The sequence below is a fragment of the Micropterus salmoides genome, unplaced genomic scaffold (assembly GCF_014851395.1).
Source record: "Micropterus salmoides isolate LMB-PRFRI ecotype aquatic unplaced genomic scaffold, ASM1485139v1 Ms_hic_scaffold_7, whole genome shotgun sequence".
Taxonomy (NCBI): domain Eukaryota; kingdom Metazoa; phylum Chordata; class Actinopteri; order Centrarchiformes; family Centrarchidae; genus Micropterus; species Micropterus salmoides.
Genome location: NW_024044459.1, coordinates 10,696,565 through 10,714,080, shown reverse-complemented (window position 1 = coordinate 10,714,080; position 17,516 = coordinate 10,696,565). Strand labels below are relative to the sequence as shown.

The 17,516-nt window shown below is 39.2% G+C and overlaps 1 protein-coding gene across 1 annotated transcript in view; it reads left to right on the top strand.

The window, feature by feature from the left end:
• The first annotated feature begins 10,662 nt into the window (after positions 1-10,662).
• The window catches only part of wdfy3 (WD repeat and FYVE domain containing 3), a 105,968-nt gene continuing 99,114 nt past the window's right edge, over positions 10,663-17,516 (top strand). Inside the window, exon 1 of the mRNA XM_038702616.1 lies at positions 10,663-11,094. The gene's annotated coding sequence lies outside the window, so the exon portion shown is untranslated. The remainder of the gene's footprint in view (positions 11,095-17,516) is intronic.

Below are 17,516 nucleotides of genomic sequence, written 5' to 3'. Positions count from 1 at the left end.
AGTTGTGAAAATGACTATTGAATTAGAAGCCGTGGAGAAGTGTCTGCACTTAAAGCAGTGAAGTTTCAACTGCTCTGTAAGCACTGACAGCAGTGTAGGAGCTTAAAGTACAGAGATATAAATCAGAAGAAGTGTCTGGAAGTTAAAGATATCTGATCTTTATCTCAATCTTATCCGTTGTGTCTGTCGCACAATAATCTCACAATTCATACTTTGATGTCAATGTGGTTTGGGGACTTTTCAAGAATGCATCCAGTCATTGCCTAAGTTTGTGTGAAGGGTGGGATTGTTTATGCAAGTTTGTGCATGACTCCAAGTACTAGATTACCATCTGTATGTGTGTGGCGGTTGTTGAGAAACAGGGAAGAAACCTTTCCCGCCAGAAACATAGATTATGCCAAGAGTGATGCAACTTTCCATAAGGACTGAATGAGGATAAGCATATTTCACAGGAAGCTCAGTTTACAAATTTGGTTTGGTTTCCTGTCAGTGTTACACTAATAGTCTGTTTCCACTGTGCAGTGGTCCAAGATACATTTGTATCCTTTTCTTGAAGGAATAGTTTAACATTTTGGGAATTATATGCAATTTATATGCAATTAATTTCCCTCAACACACAGAAAACACTGGATGTACAGGATAAAAGCCAAAAAGGCATAGAAACCAGTGTTGATTCTGCATAAATGCACCTGGGGATGTAGAAATAACATGCAGCCTCATTCTCACTTCTGGACTCTCTTTCCCTTTTTTTCCACGTAGCCTATTTTTTGTTAGTTTTGGACTGTTTAAAGGTGCAATGTGAAAGATTTGACCAGAATTTCTTTTTAAGCTTCCAAGAAATGAACTGAGATTAACAGAATGTGAAGAAGTGACAGCTGATTAAGTAATAAACGTCTAAGAGGACTGTTAGGAGACCAAAAACAGAGCTAAACGATGAGTACATATTGGATTTACTTTCTACAGGTGGCTAGAGACATGACTCCAAATGAATGCAAGAAGTTCACGATATCATCTTAAATGGTCAGATGTCAGTGTTCTGTCCACAGCATTCAACTGGAAAGGGCCTGCCTAGTTCTGTCCAAAGTAGACATTTTGTTTTTACATTTCTATTTATGTTCAGGTTCAAATAACAAGATACTATAATTTTAACCCCTTGACGCCGATTGTCGCAAATTCGCATCATCACCTCTTCCTTGCAGACTGCAAGCCAAGATAGCACATGGATTCCCAATGCCTGTTGGTGCATATTTGATAGGAACCTAGGAACCTTTTGCAAGCCCTGGTTTCTCATTTATGCCTGTTGTTGATAATTTGCATCATACCTACACATACCTGAATTTATATCTTTTCTATGTTCTAAAGACAAATTAACAATCTTCACTTAATTTAACATCAGCTTGAAAGCAAATGAAAACACAAATAATTTTTTTATTTTTTTGATGTAAAAAAAATTCAGGCGTTAAGGGGTTAACTAGAGAGCTTTCGAGCGATGTCTATCAGAAGGTTCCTGGTTAGATTCCCTGCTCATCTAGATTGATGGCATGCCACGCAAGGTTGGTACCTCCTCACAGAAGATCGATACTACTCTCTGTCTGATGAAGCAATCACCAGCGGCCACTTAGTTCTGTTTAGCGCAAAGACTGCAAACCAGGAGCGCAAAGACTGCAAACCAGGGGAAAGGTAAACAGATAACCCGGCTCTGTTTAATAGCAAATAAAAAAATCCTTCAAGAAGCACCTCTAAAGCTCACTAATAACATATACAGTTATATATGTCAATATGTCTATATTGTTTTGTTCATAGTGTTGTCTATTCTGTAGTTTGTGTCTGAATTTATTTTATTATTACGTTATACTTGGTTAAGCATATTTCTCAAAGTGGTGAATTATTCTTTTAATATACATGAGAGTGGGGATCATTTTTACCACTAATCAAGTGTCATTCTGTCATGCTGAGAAAATCACTTCACATCCTGACATTCCTGTGACCTTTACCATAACGCTGATCTTCTCTTGTGCACTTTCACACATGCAGCAGGAGGGTACTATGTTGTTTTCAAGATTTACATTCCAGTGTAGGTTAGAACTAATGTTCAGTGTTTGCAATCTGTTCAAGGGGAAGCTGCAGTAAAAAGAAAAGGAGAAATGACATTCCAGAGAAATTACTTACTAACCAGTCAGTTTTATGACAAAACAATGGAGGTTTGTTTAATAGTGAAGCAGCATATTGCAATTATTTTTTTCAGAAATTCTGAGCAGTAGTTAAGTGAAGAAAAAAAAATCCCCCTTAACCACTGCAGGTTTCTTTTATAAATACTGCTGAGAGATTAACTTGCACATCCTGAAGTAAAACGACAAACAAGCAAAAATTACAAAAATGCTCTGAAACATCATGCACGTTGTTAAATCAGGACATAAATAATATATTTACCGACATTAAATTACAAAACTCAATCTCAAATCTGAAGATCTTACTGGAGATAGAACATCATTTCTAACAATGGATTGCATGGCAGAGTTATGCACTTATTTAAACCATCCAAACTGTCCGCTAGACACACAGACAAATTTAGTCAAGACACAGCCTCGGGGCCTGAGGCCTCTTATGCATCCAGTAATCTCATGCACCCTGAACAATCAGTTATGTCAACATATCAGGTGAGGCGGTGCAATGTAGATTCATTGGAGACGGAGTGTATCGATGTGAAACTAGATGTCTCAGAACGAAACTAAGTGAACGTTTAATTCGGAGCACGTTCACTCACTTAAATTCGGCTTTACTCGCAACCTGTTTCGTTCTTTGGCTCTTTTCCTAGTAAAACAGTGCGCAAAAACCAGGTTGTGCTTCTGCTTTAGCCAAGGTTTGTTTCACAGATGATTCTGACGGATGACTGGCTGAAAATCACAGTTTAAAATGATAGTTTTGTTCAGCTTTGCAGGATTAAGCAAAGACTAAAATGGCCAGTTATCCTGATTTCAAATGCGCACATGTATGGATTTGTTGTGCTTCCAGACATCCACACTATCCCAAATCCCAAATGAATTCGGATCAGGCTCTTTCTAGTCTTTACTCCCACAAATCTGATTTATCCATATCACATCGTCACCTTACTTTACCCATGACACAAGTAAAGACTCTTCCATTGCTTCTCTGGCAAAATGCATAGCCTACATCGCTGACTTGTAAATGAGATTCTGAATCAGAGCTCAAATCTGTCAGAGTAATATAGGAAAAGCTTGATGATGCCACAGAGCAACATTTACATTTATTCAGCTTTAACGTATTCAACAAAAAAATGTCTAACCTCCATGTCTAAATACAATATATTCACAATGTTTTTTACTGCGGCCTGATGGGTGCACTTACTGCTCACACCCCGAGGACAATCACCTCTTCTCTCCAATATAAATATCAAAATGGGCAAAAGAGAGGAATGGGAGTGTAAACAAGTCTGGGGAACCACATGATTTTCAAGAAAGACCAACACTTTGACAAGAAATCAGACAGCATGGTCAAGTGAAAAATGATTGTGTTTATATGTGCAGACAATTGGTTGTATTTTAGTGTTGTCTAACAGTTTTACCATTGGCAGCCCAACCTCCCTGGAGAGCTAAATGAACAGTACACTTGCATAATATCTGCAATCTTACTTAAATGTAGAGATGGGAATTACAGCTCTTTAAAGGGAGAAGGATCTCATGTCTCCATTTCTTTCCAACAGTGGAGGAGGTCAGACAGGATCTCCCCCCACTCTACCTATCCTGATGTTCTAGGACAGTACTTCCTAACATTGTTGGCTTGTGACCCCTCAAAATAAAGAAATGTCTATATGCTAACCATTGTCACAGGCTTTTTTGGGTAGCCGACATTTTTCTGCTTTCCTATCGTATGAGATTTACCTTTAAACTCTTTTAGAGGTATCCAACACTACTGTCCTTGGATATTAGCCCTGCGAGTTCAGAGGTAAGAGGTACTCCAACGTATCTACTCCTTTTCCTTTCATGTGAAAAAACAATCATTTTATATTTTTGTTACAGCAGAAAACAGCTAGCCTAGTTCTTTCCAAATGTTGCCAACCAGCAACCCTAAAGAACACATTAGACTATATCTTCGTACAACAGCGAAGTGTAAAAGTATTAAGTGATGGTTTCATGGTGGGCTATGTGCCAAACTGTTTCTTCTGCCCCGGATAAACATAAACTTGAAGTATGTACAGATTAAACATACAAGAGATAAAGTGTTTATTAATGAGCTTTGGAGGTGCTTGGAGGGAGTTTTTGTTTTGCTTCCTTGGACACACCCAGGCTACCTGTTTCCCCCTTGTTTCCAGGCTAAGCTAAGCTAAGCTAACCGTCTCCTGATTCCAAACAAACCTGGTATCAATCTTCTCATCTAACCACTGGCATGAAAGCAAGCATATTTCCATACGTTTTTAATTGTTCCTTTAGCAACATCTGAAACACTCATTGAGTGTCTTCAGCTCCGTATTTGTATAGCGCCTTTCTGGTCTTTTCGACCAGTCAAAGCGCTTTTACACTACATCTGCATTCAGCATTCACTCACATTTATACACTGAGCCTAAGTGCTCAAACAGAAACTAACATTCACACACATTCATACACTGGCGGAACAGCTGCCAGTGGCAATTCAGGGTTCAATATCTTGCCCAAGGACACTTCAACATGCAGCCTGGAGGAGCCGGGGATTGAAGCTTCCGATTAACGGGCAACCCGCTCTACCTCCTGAGCCACAGCCGCCCCTGGACAATTAAAACTAGACAATTAAAATGATTTGGAAATTGGAATGGTATAAAGGTGCATCTCTCCCATCCAGCTGAAATGTAGCCTTTTCAAGACGTTTTCTGTGGAAGACACAACAAGTCATGGCTATGTGAAAACTGAACAGCAGGCAGGATGTACATCTGGGACAATGTAGGTCTGCCAGGCCAGGCGCACTCAAAATGAAAGCAGATAAAATCCAGTCATATTGTAGCTGGGAAGCGCTTACACTATTTTTGGCATTTGAGAGGAATTTAAATGGTTTTGGGTAATCCTCCAACACAGTCTTCCAGCGCCTGTAAAAGTAATAAATGAAGAGAGAGTGAAGATGATAAAAATGTTTCCAATCTTGTTCTTGATCTTAGCGCTGCATTTGATACAGTTCATCAGGGGATACTTCTAAACCAACTTGAAAATCGGATTGTCTCCCAGAAACAGCTCTAAATTGGTTCTAAACTTACCTCACTGGCAGAAGATTCTTTGTTAGCCTCAGTGACCATGTTTCAGACAAGCATGACTTTTTCTTTTGGTAGTCCACAGGGTTCAGTTCCTGGTCTGTTACTGTTTTGTCTGTTCATGCTACTATTCAGAAAAATTATTTGTGATCATGGAGTGAATTTTCATTGTTTCATTGGATGATACTCAGTTATATTGATCTGTAGTGCATCTGTATTATCTGTAATGCACTCTATACTGGATTACCTAAAAAACATTTATAGTCTGCAGCTTCAAAATGCAGCAGCAAGCAATTCAACAAAAAACAGGAAAAGAGAACATATTACACCAGTGTTAGTGTCATTAAACTGGCTACCTGTAATATGGAGGATTGATTTTAAAGTTATCATACAAATTTGTATAAAAATATAAATTGTTTAGCAACCTCGCCAATCCTTGTCAAATCAGTTATCACTGGTTTGCTCAATGTACCAAAAAAGATGGGGAAACAGCTCAAAATTTATTTAAAACTATATTTCTTGATTCCACTTCTTTCTTATATCATTGTTATTTGACAGTTTTTATGCGTGTATTGTGTTTTTTATATCTTAAGATTGTTTTTACCATTATTAACTCACCAAGAAGGCAACACTATAAATCTCAATTATCTCAAATATGTTTTATTCTAAAATGCAATGTTATGTATGTCAAATATGACATTTTTTTTCTAAGTCATTTATTTATTTTGTACATAGAGGTCTTCAGAGGACTGAGTTTGTCAGGGTGAATGTTGCCGTGTTGAAATGAAACTCTTAATGTCTCACTCTTTTTCTTGGGAAACTTTTACTGACATGTTCTGAAATGAGTTCACACTCAGTGAGTCACTGAAGAGGAACTAAGCTCCTCATATTGGTAAACCTACACCAGTGTTGTCTGCTGATGAGAAAATTTTCTGATTGCAGGGACTCTGCAATTAAACACATGCACATTATAATTTTATATTATGGGCACTGGCACCAATTGAATAGCAACATCTCATCTCATGAGTTTCGTTTTGTGTTGTTGTTAATAAATGTTGCACACTTACAGTAAGTTTCATGTTCGGGCTTGTTTTCGTGGTTTGAAGTGCGGCCATTGGTGTTTGGTCTTGTTTACCATAGCATTGTTCCTTTTTGTGTTTATCAGCTCCAGGGAAATTTCCACTAGCTTAATATTGGTCAGTTGTAGCTGTGGCACATTGAGTCCTCACTTGGTTTTGTGTCTCGCCTTGAGAATGTGTTTCTTACTGCCTTATCTTTTTGTCATATAAACTTGCCCTGGTCTACATTTTTCCACCTTTGCCGTTTTCCTCCGTTGCACTTTTTAAGAGGTTCAATCTGTTTAAAGTATGCAATTACGAACAATGAGCAAGCGCTTGTGAATTGTGAGATTACTCTGTTAGCAACTTTGGAAGACCCTGTTCCAGTTTAATAATGCCAGTAAGCACTGATTTGTTAGTTTGCAGAAATTGAAACAATCCCTGTGGAAATTAATGCATTCTGTGTTTCTCGGGTAGAGGCATGCATTTCTGTCTGCCACAGCGTCTTTTTTGATACTACTACTGAATGGGCCAAATGGGATATTTTTTATAAAGCCTACTCAAAAGGAGTAGTTTTTCAATGCTGCAGGCCATGAATACACACTGGAACATCTTCAGTTTAAATCATCTAGATTTAAAATTAATAAGTAAATTAAAAGAGTTTTCAGTCAAGTCTAGCCCAGTTTTAAACTTTCTAGATGCATTTTAACATGCAAATCCTCAAAACTATGTGACAGTAAAAATCTCAATATGTTGAAAATATGAACGTGGCAAGTGAAATAGATGTGTGAACGGGATGAAGAGAATTAAGTATGTATATACTGTTAATGTGTTTTATTTATGTACTGAGCCTGTTTTGATATTATTTTCTTCAAGCATACTGAGAAATCAAAACATAAGGCAGGCTATACAGCATTTCTTTGTCCCTGACAGCAGCAGTGAGTTTTCCATCCAGGGAGAAACCCAGACTGAGCAACAATGCATGAACTCTATCCCCAACTGCCATTACAAGGTAGATTTTCAGGTCTGACATGCACGGACAGAAAGTGCTTACTGAGTAATGATAATATCAACCAGTTAGGAAACTTCTCAGGCCAAAACCTTAAAACAGCACAATAGATTTAGCTTTCAATTATAGGCTTCAGTGCAGAGAAGTTGACAAAAGGTATAATTGGCCGAGAGCCACTAGCGGCTGGGATCAACTTAAACCACAATGTGTCATTCAGTTTTGAGATACCTAGAAAGAGTTTACCTTTTGAAGACAAATTATCTTAGATCTACTCAGGTATGACACCAAAGTATCACTATCACTGACTGAGGTTGCTGTGGTTTGCGGTTTGTATTGCCCACAGGAAACCAAACCGCCCACATGGTGGCTTTGATTCAGTGTGTTTCTAAGGTCAAATGAGAACTGCTGTCACCTAGTGCCTCATACCTGATATTACAATATTTTTGAGTCAAATAATTGATGCTGGAGGTGACATTAGAAAGTGAACCCCAGCGCCTCCCTGCGAGAGATTGTGGAATTTGCCCGGAGGCAGCAGGCCTGATCCAGCATGTGAGGAACTGACAGTAACACACTAATGGTGGAAGAAGTACTCAGTTACTTAAATAATAATACCACAGCATATAAATGTTCAGTTACAAGAAAAGGTCTTGCATTAAAAAATTTACTTAAGTTAAAGTACAAAAGTATCTTCATGAAAATATACGTACCAAAAATAAAAGTATTCATTATGCAGAATGGCCCATTTCAGTGTAAATTATGTTATTCAATTACAATCATTGACTTTTTCATATTACTTAAATGTTGCAGCTGTTAAAAATGGTCGTTATTTTTTACTATATGTACTACCGGGTAGCTTGTGAATTCCACCAAGGGATCAATAAAGTCTTATCCATAATAATACACCATCATTTCTTTGTTGATTATATTTTGTATTCTAAGCTGTCAAATACATGTAGTGGAGTAAAAAGTACAATATTTCTTCTGAATTGTAGTGGAGTAGAAGTAGAAAGTAGAAAATGTACCAGCACCTCAAAATTGTCCTGAAGTATGGCGCCTGATTAAATGTACTTTGTACTTTTCCCCTGCTGCACCCTAAATACTTATGAGAAAAATGCATTTAAGGTTCAGGTTGAAATTACACTGTGCGATGTGTTAAAGGTACCTTAGTCAGTAGAATACATAAAATCTCTCTAACATAATGAAAATAAACCCAATCAAATAGACAGAAATTGACAAAAAAGCGACATGACTTTCATTCCTGCATGATGAGTTCCTTGCAAGACCATGTACTTACTGTTGCTGTCATGTTATACGAATGTTTTTGGGACACTTAAGGTCTTTATCAATGCAAATATAAAGTAGCTCATGGGCACCTACCTTTGCGCAAAAACTGAAATGATAAAATCGTTTCTGTTGTATACTGCGGACAACTAACTGGACTGGGCTTATCAAGGCCAAACTCAAATACAAGGACAGATTGGAACACAAGTTCACAAAATATGAACACAAAACAAGCCTTAAAGTACAAGTCCTAAATGGTTATGAATCAAATAAAAATCATTCCAATGCAGGACAGCATTAATGCCCCACCCTCTGGAAAACATCCACCATCATACCAGTACCCCAGAAACGTCATAGTCACTTCAGTAATCATGAAATGCCTGCAAAAACTGATCATGAATACCATCCTGCCAGGCCATCAGACCATAGCTGGACCCCCACCAGTTTGCAGGTCTAAATGAGGGATGGAGGATGCTGTGGCATGCTTCCTTCTCTCCCTCTTCCAACATCTGGAATCACCAGGCAATTTAGCTACAATCCTTCAGTGCCACAGGCTGTTAGAACAAGCATAGTATCATCATCAACTGTCATCACCAACACTGGAGCCCCTCAGGGCTGTGTCCTAGGTCCCTTCCTTTACACCAACTACACGATGGACCATACGAGTCCCTCATCCACCACTACATACTTCAAATACTCTGATGACACTGCCATTCTCACACAAGACAGTAGAACAACTTTAGTAACTCACTATAGACAATAAATTCAATTTTGGTTAACACATTACTTATATCCATAAACAATCCTAGAAAAGATGTTATCCATCCATATTTTACAAAAGCATAATTCACCCCATCCTGTTGTACCGTTGTCCCTGCTTCTTCACCATGTTAACCATCTCTAACAAAAAAAAACTTCCCAGCATCCCACATAATGCATCTAAATTCATCTGCCTTCCCACACCCGACCTCTCAGACATGAACAACAGAGCCATCACACGCCTGGCACTCACAATAGGAAATAACCCTGATCACCCCCTCATTCATTACTTCACACTACTGCCATCTGGACAGAGACACAGGACCTTAAAATAGAGGAGAGCTCGCTTCAGCAGGAGTTTTGTCCCCTCTGCCTCTGCAGTACTAAACAACCTGCGTCACTGACTATGTTGATTGCTGCGATAGATGAATGTATTTATAGGGACTCTATGTATTTTCTTTATCTGTATATTTCTGTTTTTATATCTGTGTGTCTTGATGTTGAAGTGGCTGTGAAAACAATTCTCCCTCTGAGACAATAAAGTCTAAATCTAAATAAAATCTACCTGATGTGTCATAAATGCACACATGATACTCGGACACTGTTATTGAACTGTTTTTCTCTCACTCCTTTTACTTCTATCTATTTTTATATTGATTTGTCACTTTTTGTACACTATCTGCACAGTATTGTTTTACTTTAAATAATGGATGAAAGGAGAAGAACATTTGTTTAGCACTGTGCCCCCAGACTACGCAGCTCCAGGTCTATAGCAGCCCACAATAAAATTTCCTCAAATGAATAAATGAACTTGTTCCTTAAGCAAGACCAAAACCTTTCCCATTGCTGAGGAATGTGGTCCACTAAGCTTATCTTATTTGGTAAATTTACATTATAAGAGAGAACAATTCATGCAAAGAAAGACACAGTCAAATATGTGAAAGAGAAATAGTCCTTTTCCCTTTTATGTCTTATTTATGCAGAAACTACCTCCCTTTCGTTAGCTTTACCCCTAAAATTACCCCCCTCAAAATAAATAATAAAAGAAAAGAACAACGAAATTAAAAAAATGTGAGCCAGAAACAAGAGGACACATATCTGTGATGCTGATGGCAACCTATTCACTTACAACAGCCAAGAATAACCAACTGTAATCGCAAATATCTTCTTCAGTCAACACAATCACCTAGAATGAGTAGGAACGAAGTTACTCAACATTCATGAAGAGTACAACAAAAAAAATTACTTTATAGGTTATTAAAAACTGTTTTAAACTATAGCAATACACATTTTGCTTATGGAGTTAAAACAAAGTCTGAAAAAGGGAACACCAGAAAAACAACAACACCCAAAGTGTTTTGATGTGGGTGAAAGTGGGTGATATCTTAACAAGCAATTATGGTTTATACTATTAGTATAATATGAGAAAGAATAATTGAATTAATCTGTGTCCCTTAAATCCATTTCACAAGTGTCTTCTTCCATTTAACCAACAGATGTCAGGTTTGTCTTTCACATGTGGTCTCAGTTGGCGCTGAAAGGAGGATGCTGTTTGGAGGAAAATCAGCGCTGGGACGAGCTTGGTTTATTTGGATGTTGAGGGAAAAATGGCTACCAGAGGGAAAGAGTGGAAGCAGTGTCCACTTTTGGAGTAAAGCATCGTTTCTGACATATGGATACACTAGGAGTGCCCCACGTAACTGACATTGGGGGTTATCTTCAACGCTGTAGCCGAAGGATTTTCCTGCTTACTGGTAAGTGGACGGCGGGCAGTGGTCTCTGGAGTGGCTAGTTAGCACTGCGCTGCTAACTGCCTAGCATGAGAGTTAGCTAGCACAGAGGGGAATGTGCATCTCGGCTCGCGTTGGCGTTAGTTTTCAACTACAGCAACATTAAATGTCAACAGTAACGTTCAGAAATACATTACGTATCCAGTCTTAATACGGAAACACAAACCAGCTTCTTTATTTAAAGTGCAGCCTATTTACTGAGGGCCAACGTCACCGTTTAGCTTGACAGTTGTCCTTCAGATGCTGCGATGCTAGTGCGATCAGCTGGTGGTTAGCTAACTGACGGTACTGTTGGAAGCTAACATGGCTTGCATTGCTTTTCTGTTACACATTAGAGTAACACTGCAGTTGTGTGTAATTTCGGTCAGTGTCCTTACACTATGGTGCTTGAAGCAGGGATGTAACTGATAGCAGTCAATGAAAAACACACGAGGACGCAAACCGGTGTAATGTTACACAGCTTGTTGGCTAACGTTTAGATTTATTAGTCAACATTATGTTGTGGTTGCTGTAACGTTATAAATTACGACTGGCCAGTCATAACCAGAGTCTGCTGGTATAGTGGCAATGACTGGCATATTTACTGCGATTACATCGGCCTCATAGATTCTGCTTTGCGCCTGATGTGCAGCTTCGTCACCTGTGCATGGCCACTGTGGCCAGTGCATTGTTTCTGATTACATGGCCGACTGCCTGACCCTGTATGGCCAACTAACTACCTAACAGCAGCTCAGTCTGGCTTGTAGGCTGGGGCTAGATGTGTTCTACGGTTCAATTAGCGTTATTACAAATGTTCATGCTCTTGTAGTGTTTACTGTTTGCATTGGCAGTGTGAGTGGTGCGCTCCCAGACAGACACAGATCACATGATAGAAATGGTTTTACTTCTGCAGGTTTTATCTTTGCTTGTAATGAATAGACACTGTCCCAGAGAAAGGCGCAGTATGTGTCAAAGTGTCATCCAGAGATGCTCTACTGCTACAATGGCTGTGGGTGATACCCTAAATCTTTTACAATTACATACCTGTTTCCCTTAATAATTCACACTGGCATCATTAATATACATCCTATTCAGTCACACTTGGTAGAAATGTAATAGATATTACATGCAGCTCATCCTGGTTGTCTCATCATATTTATGGCATCATCTGGCAAAAACAACATATCTTTGTTAACAGGTGTACAGACCTTGAATGGTGATCCGCACAGATAGAATAATGATAGTCTGTGTAGTAATTTCCTACCTACAAGTTAAAAAAACAAGTCCTTAAAACTTATCTAAAGCAGTAGCTGAATATTATGAGCTTTACGAGTTTGACCAAATTGATATTTACTGCAGGGCTACTGCATTGTAAGAAACTCTTGCTGTTTTGTCTGTCCCAAATAATAAAATTTTCAAAGGGTTTCAGTAGACAAATGCAGGCAATTAAAATAACACAATGGCTGCAGACAATGAGCATCTGCATATGTAAGGAAAACTTTAAAAATATTTATAAAATGGAGAAGCCTAGCAAGGGAGTAATTAACAAAAAAGACAATTTGAAGTTAACAGTGAACATATCCTTTAAAAGGCACTTTTAATGAATTCATTACATTACTAAAGTACATTTCTAAATTCGAAATGTATTTTCTTTGATTATTAGATACACTTTATATCCAGACTCCGGCCTTTGAAACCACTGATATGCCCAACCTGACATGTAGCTGAATATGCTTAAGCTGTTGGACTGGATGGGTGAAAAAATCCAAGGCACTTTGAAGTTTAAATTGTCAGGGACGGTGAAGTTGTTGTAGCCATTCCATTTGAGTATATTTGGCCATATTAACTAGGAGGCACGCCAACACCATCACTTCAAAGAAAAGCAGGACCTAAGCAGCAACCACCAAAATGCTGTTAACTCTGTGTATGCTATAAACCACCTTTGAAGATAACTAATCACCATTTGAACCACGTCCTAATCTAATATAAAAACCTGATTAGTTAAAGTAGCTGTTGACGTGTGGGCTGTACCTGCTTCTGAAGCATTTACAGAGAAATTGAGTTTCTTGCTGCATACCAGGGCCCTGTGTGTTTGTACTGTGTCATGGAGGCTCAGATTTTATGGACTTTCAAGTGTTTGATGTGGTGTTTTTTACAGAAAAAGTTAAGCTTAAGTTAGCAGATAAGGTGGCATTAATGCGCAAATGCAGCTGAAATGTTGACTTGAATTAATTAATCTTTTGGTTTTGAACTGTGGGCAGGACAATAAACAATTTGACCACATGATCTTGGGCTACGAGAAACCATTTCCTAATCAATGAAAGAATTAGGCGGATTACTCCATTTAACAGAATGTCCCCACTCTCCATGCTTTCTAATAAGCAAAACTGTAAATAAGTCACAAATAAGCATTAAACCAAAACATTCACATTAGCCAACTCTGCTCCTTTGATATTGTTGTCCAAACAGTGAGTAACAGCCCCGGCTCATATTGTTTACAGTATAAACACATATTCATTTAACTTATGTTATAAACCGATCAAATTACACAATAATGTTAACATAACTGTATTTCGCACCTAAAGCCGTGTAACTCCTTACATATATTAGTCATAATGCCAAAGCTTGTAGTTGATCTTGGAGCCAGGTGTTGTCCTTGCGTGACTTTCTGCCACATATTGATATGGATTGTTTTAGTGCCTCTTAACCTGGACGTAAAGAATGGCGCCTTCGCTGCGGCACAGTTGACTCTGGGTGTGCTGTTGATTTCGCCACAGAGAAGCAAAATAATGTTGACAAGAACATTAAATATGTCCGCCACTAATTAGTTTGTGAAAGTCAAATATACAACCCTCAAACATCCACAAGTTATTGCTGTATCATTGCATTTTTTCCAAAACCTGCTCGTAATTGTTGTGATGAAGTGAAGTCATAACTGGAGCCTCTGGACTTTCCTTTCTTCTGCTTTTCTAACATTGTGCTTTCGTTGCTAACAGACATCGAAACTGCAAAACTCTTATTACCTGTTCAGTCAGTCTGGGTTTACTCTCGACTGTTTGCAAGGGGAGATAGTTGTTCTAATAGGTAGCCTATGAATTGAGACAAATGCACATTACTTTCATCTGCACTGCTTGAGGAGACCTCTATGTCTTATGAATGTCTGCAGTGTCACCATGTATACCAGCTGCTTTATATGACAATTAATTGTGATTAAAAATTGCTAAGGTTCTGTGATCGATTAACAATAGTTGTTTCATTGTAGCCACCATCCAAACACTGATAATAAGTTTGGAGATCCTACTTAGTCCTTAAAGCCATTTGGGTATTAAATATATTAAAGCGCTTGCTGATCGTTGTGCAATCAGCCATTGTAATTGGTAAACAACACCTATCTTAGATTTGGACATGGGACAGCACATGTTCAAAATGATGCTCCCTAATATTTTCCTGTCAGATTATATTTCTATCTATGCGTTTCCCTCTTTGGATGGGATGGGAGCTGCAATGTGTATTCTGAGCTTTGTGAGGCGCTTGTTATTGATTAAGTGTGGCTGGATAGCGACATTAAAATCTTGTGGATAATGCTGCACGAGGCCAACGCGCATTTCGGTCTGCACCAAGTGAGCTTTCTCTGGCCATGTAAAATGCATCGCTAAGAAAGAGACAGCCTGAGTTGCGTGTGTGTGGTGTTTCTCACTAAAGATGCCATATCTTACCGGTTGTCTTGAGTAGAAGCAGCGTGCAGTCAAAAAGCAGGAGAGGATACTTCTTAATTAGCCCCCAGGGAAATGGCCTGCACGTCATGAGAGCGAGCAGAGCATGGAAATTAGTGTCTATGCACACATTCTGTAGTAGGCACACACACTTTGTGTACTGAATTAGTATATTTGTGCCTGGTTTTTGGTTAGATATTAGATTACAGGGAGTTAATTCATTAATTCTGGTAAAAGTATAAAGCTGGCAAATTCAGTATTCATATTGTCAACAAAGTGAAAATACTAAAACCAACGATGAAATCCTACTAAACAATATTTTCTGCATAGCCACTGCCTGATAGGTTATTCTTCTGTGCCATAGATCGCCATTGTTGTCCAAAATTAATTAAAAACACACCACTGAGTCACGTCAGTGCTCTGTATGATATGCTCCTTCATTACAATGAACTCGGGCACTGTAGTTGTGGGTCAATACAACAGACACTGTCCTGCAACTGTGAATGTGAACTAGACCACCAAATGTCTGTTAATCTGCCACCGAAAATAGTCCTCGAACAAATGCACTATTTCTTTCTCTTAGAGTAATTATTGTTTAAAACTTCAGTGCCCAGCTGTTTAAAAAATGAAACTTTATTTGTGACACATTTTTAAACGTGAAACTCAAATCCTACGTCTTAACAAGGAATTAATATCTTTTACTGCGAGATATATTTTTAATCATCGCTTCTTTAATTTGTTTGTTACTCGCCTTGGACTGCGAGCAATGCCTTTTTTCATTTTTGATGTTATTGTATATATCACCCTAACAGTGCCAGTAACTGGCCTCCTTATTTCCGCTTCCCCTCAAAGCTCTGTCATCAGGCTTTCTTGACAGTGTTGCATCTTGCACAGTATGATGACCACCCCGGAAAAGGGGCATACATTATCGTGTCCACCTGGATGACTACTGCAGAGTCATTTGACCCTAACCCTTTCACACTGAAGACATAAGCCAGATGTTCATGGGTTTTTTGTCCAGTGTGACTGTGAAAGGGGCTTTACTGTGTGTTGTAATGGTAGTGATGTTTTACTGGACAGACTGAAGGAGAGATATTTTCCCATCTGTCTTTAATGCTGTAGTATAATTGGCTGTGGTTTTCACAGACTGCGCTCCACCCGGCACTGGATGGTAATAACTCTTCGGACTCTGGTCTTAAATGTTTATGATCACATGTGTGGTTTATGGTTATTAGTGTTGATCAACAAAACTATTTTGCTGCATTATTAATAAAGATATTAGATTATTTTGTCCATTTCCCTCATACTGAATGGGGGGGAAATGTGATGCAAAATTAGCAGCTGTCAAGTTTGCACAATAAAGCCGTGTTTCGACCAAAGGAACTCTACCCCGGAGCTAGGATCCTTTGGAGGAAGTCACTGGGTTTCGTATGTCAACATTAAATGTATTGCTCGGAACAGCAGCCAGCGTACAGCTCATGAAGTTACGGTAAATACTGCGTCCGGAGTTGTTGTTTTAAGTTTTCATCAGTCAGGAAGTTTTTACACGGAGCTGAAGTCGGTCTCCTCCTCTCCACAACAAGCGGAACAGCTGATTACAGCAGGTAATAAAGCTTGTTAAACATCACATTAAGTGCAATTTATACTTCTGCGTCAAATCAACGGCGTAGGTGACGGAGTAGGCTACGGGGCTACGCTGAGGCTACGCTGTCGCCTGACGTGCACCTCCTCAAAAATGTAACTACACGTCGAGTCGATGCGGACCGGAAGCTCTGTGATTGGTTGGCTGGGTAGCCTCGCAATGCCTCCGAGCCGACCGGAACTACCCCGCGCTTTGAATTAACATTTACTAGCGGCCAAAACGGTGGCTGTAACACAGTGAATCAATATATTTGACTGTCGCAACCCGAGCGAAATGACTTGTTTCGCTATCAGAATGTGATCCGTTCGGTCGGTAACATTTGAAAAGGCTACACCAGCCGGACGTTTACAATTTTACCCCCATTTACATTAGCTGAGCGCTAAACCGGAAGTTAGCCTGCTCGGCCGGCAAAAGTCAACACAGTGGACGCTGTAGCGCTACTGCCGACTAGCGCTTGGGGGTATAATTGCAGAATGACGGACACACCTACGCGCAAGTATAAATGCATGGCTACGTGCGTAGGGTCTACGGCGTAGGTACGCACGTAGACCCTACGCAGGGGTATAAATGTGCCTTTAGTCTGACGCTCAGGCGACACAGACATGAGTCCTGCCAGCTGATCTGCAGCTCTCGTCGGCTGGAATTGTTGTAATAACCTTCCAAACGGTCTGTGTTTCTATCTGTATGTGCTAGAGTTACTTTAAGAACTTGATGGCTTTATTTATTTGTTATTTGTAACGAACATTATCGTGTGTCTCTCCATTATACTCCCACACAAAAAAGCTGTATTCCAATCAAATCTGATGCATCGCTTTGTGTGCAGTATAGGCCTACGTCAGCTGGTTAATTTGCCTAATCTTCGCAGGTCTTTAGGCCACGGTGGAAACGCACACAGTGGGCTGAACGAACCTTTTCTCTGGCCTTTTTTTAGCCAGAGAAGAGCTGAAATCACACTAACTTTGGAGTGATTCAAGTTATTGAGAACCCCTCAGGCTTGTATATCACAGCAGGTTTCTCTGGCTGCATGTAAGTTTCTGGCAGTGCAGACTTTT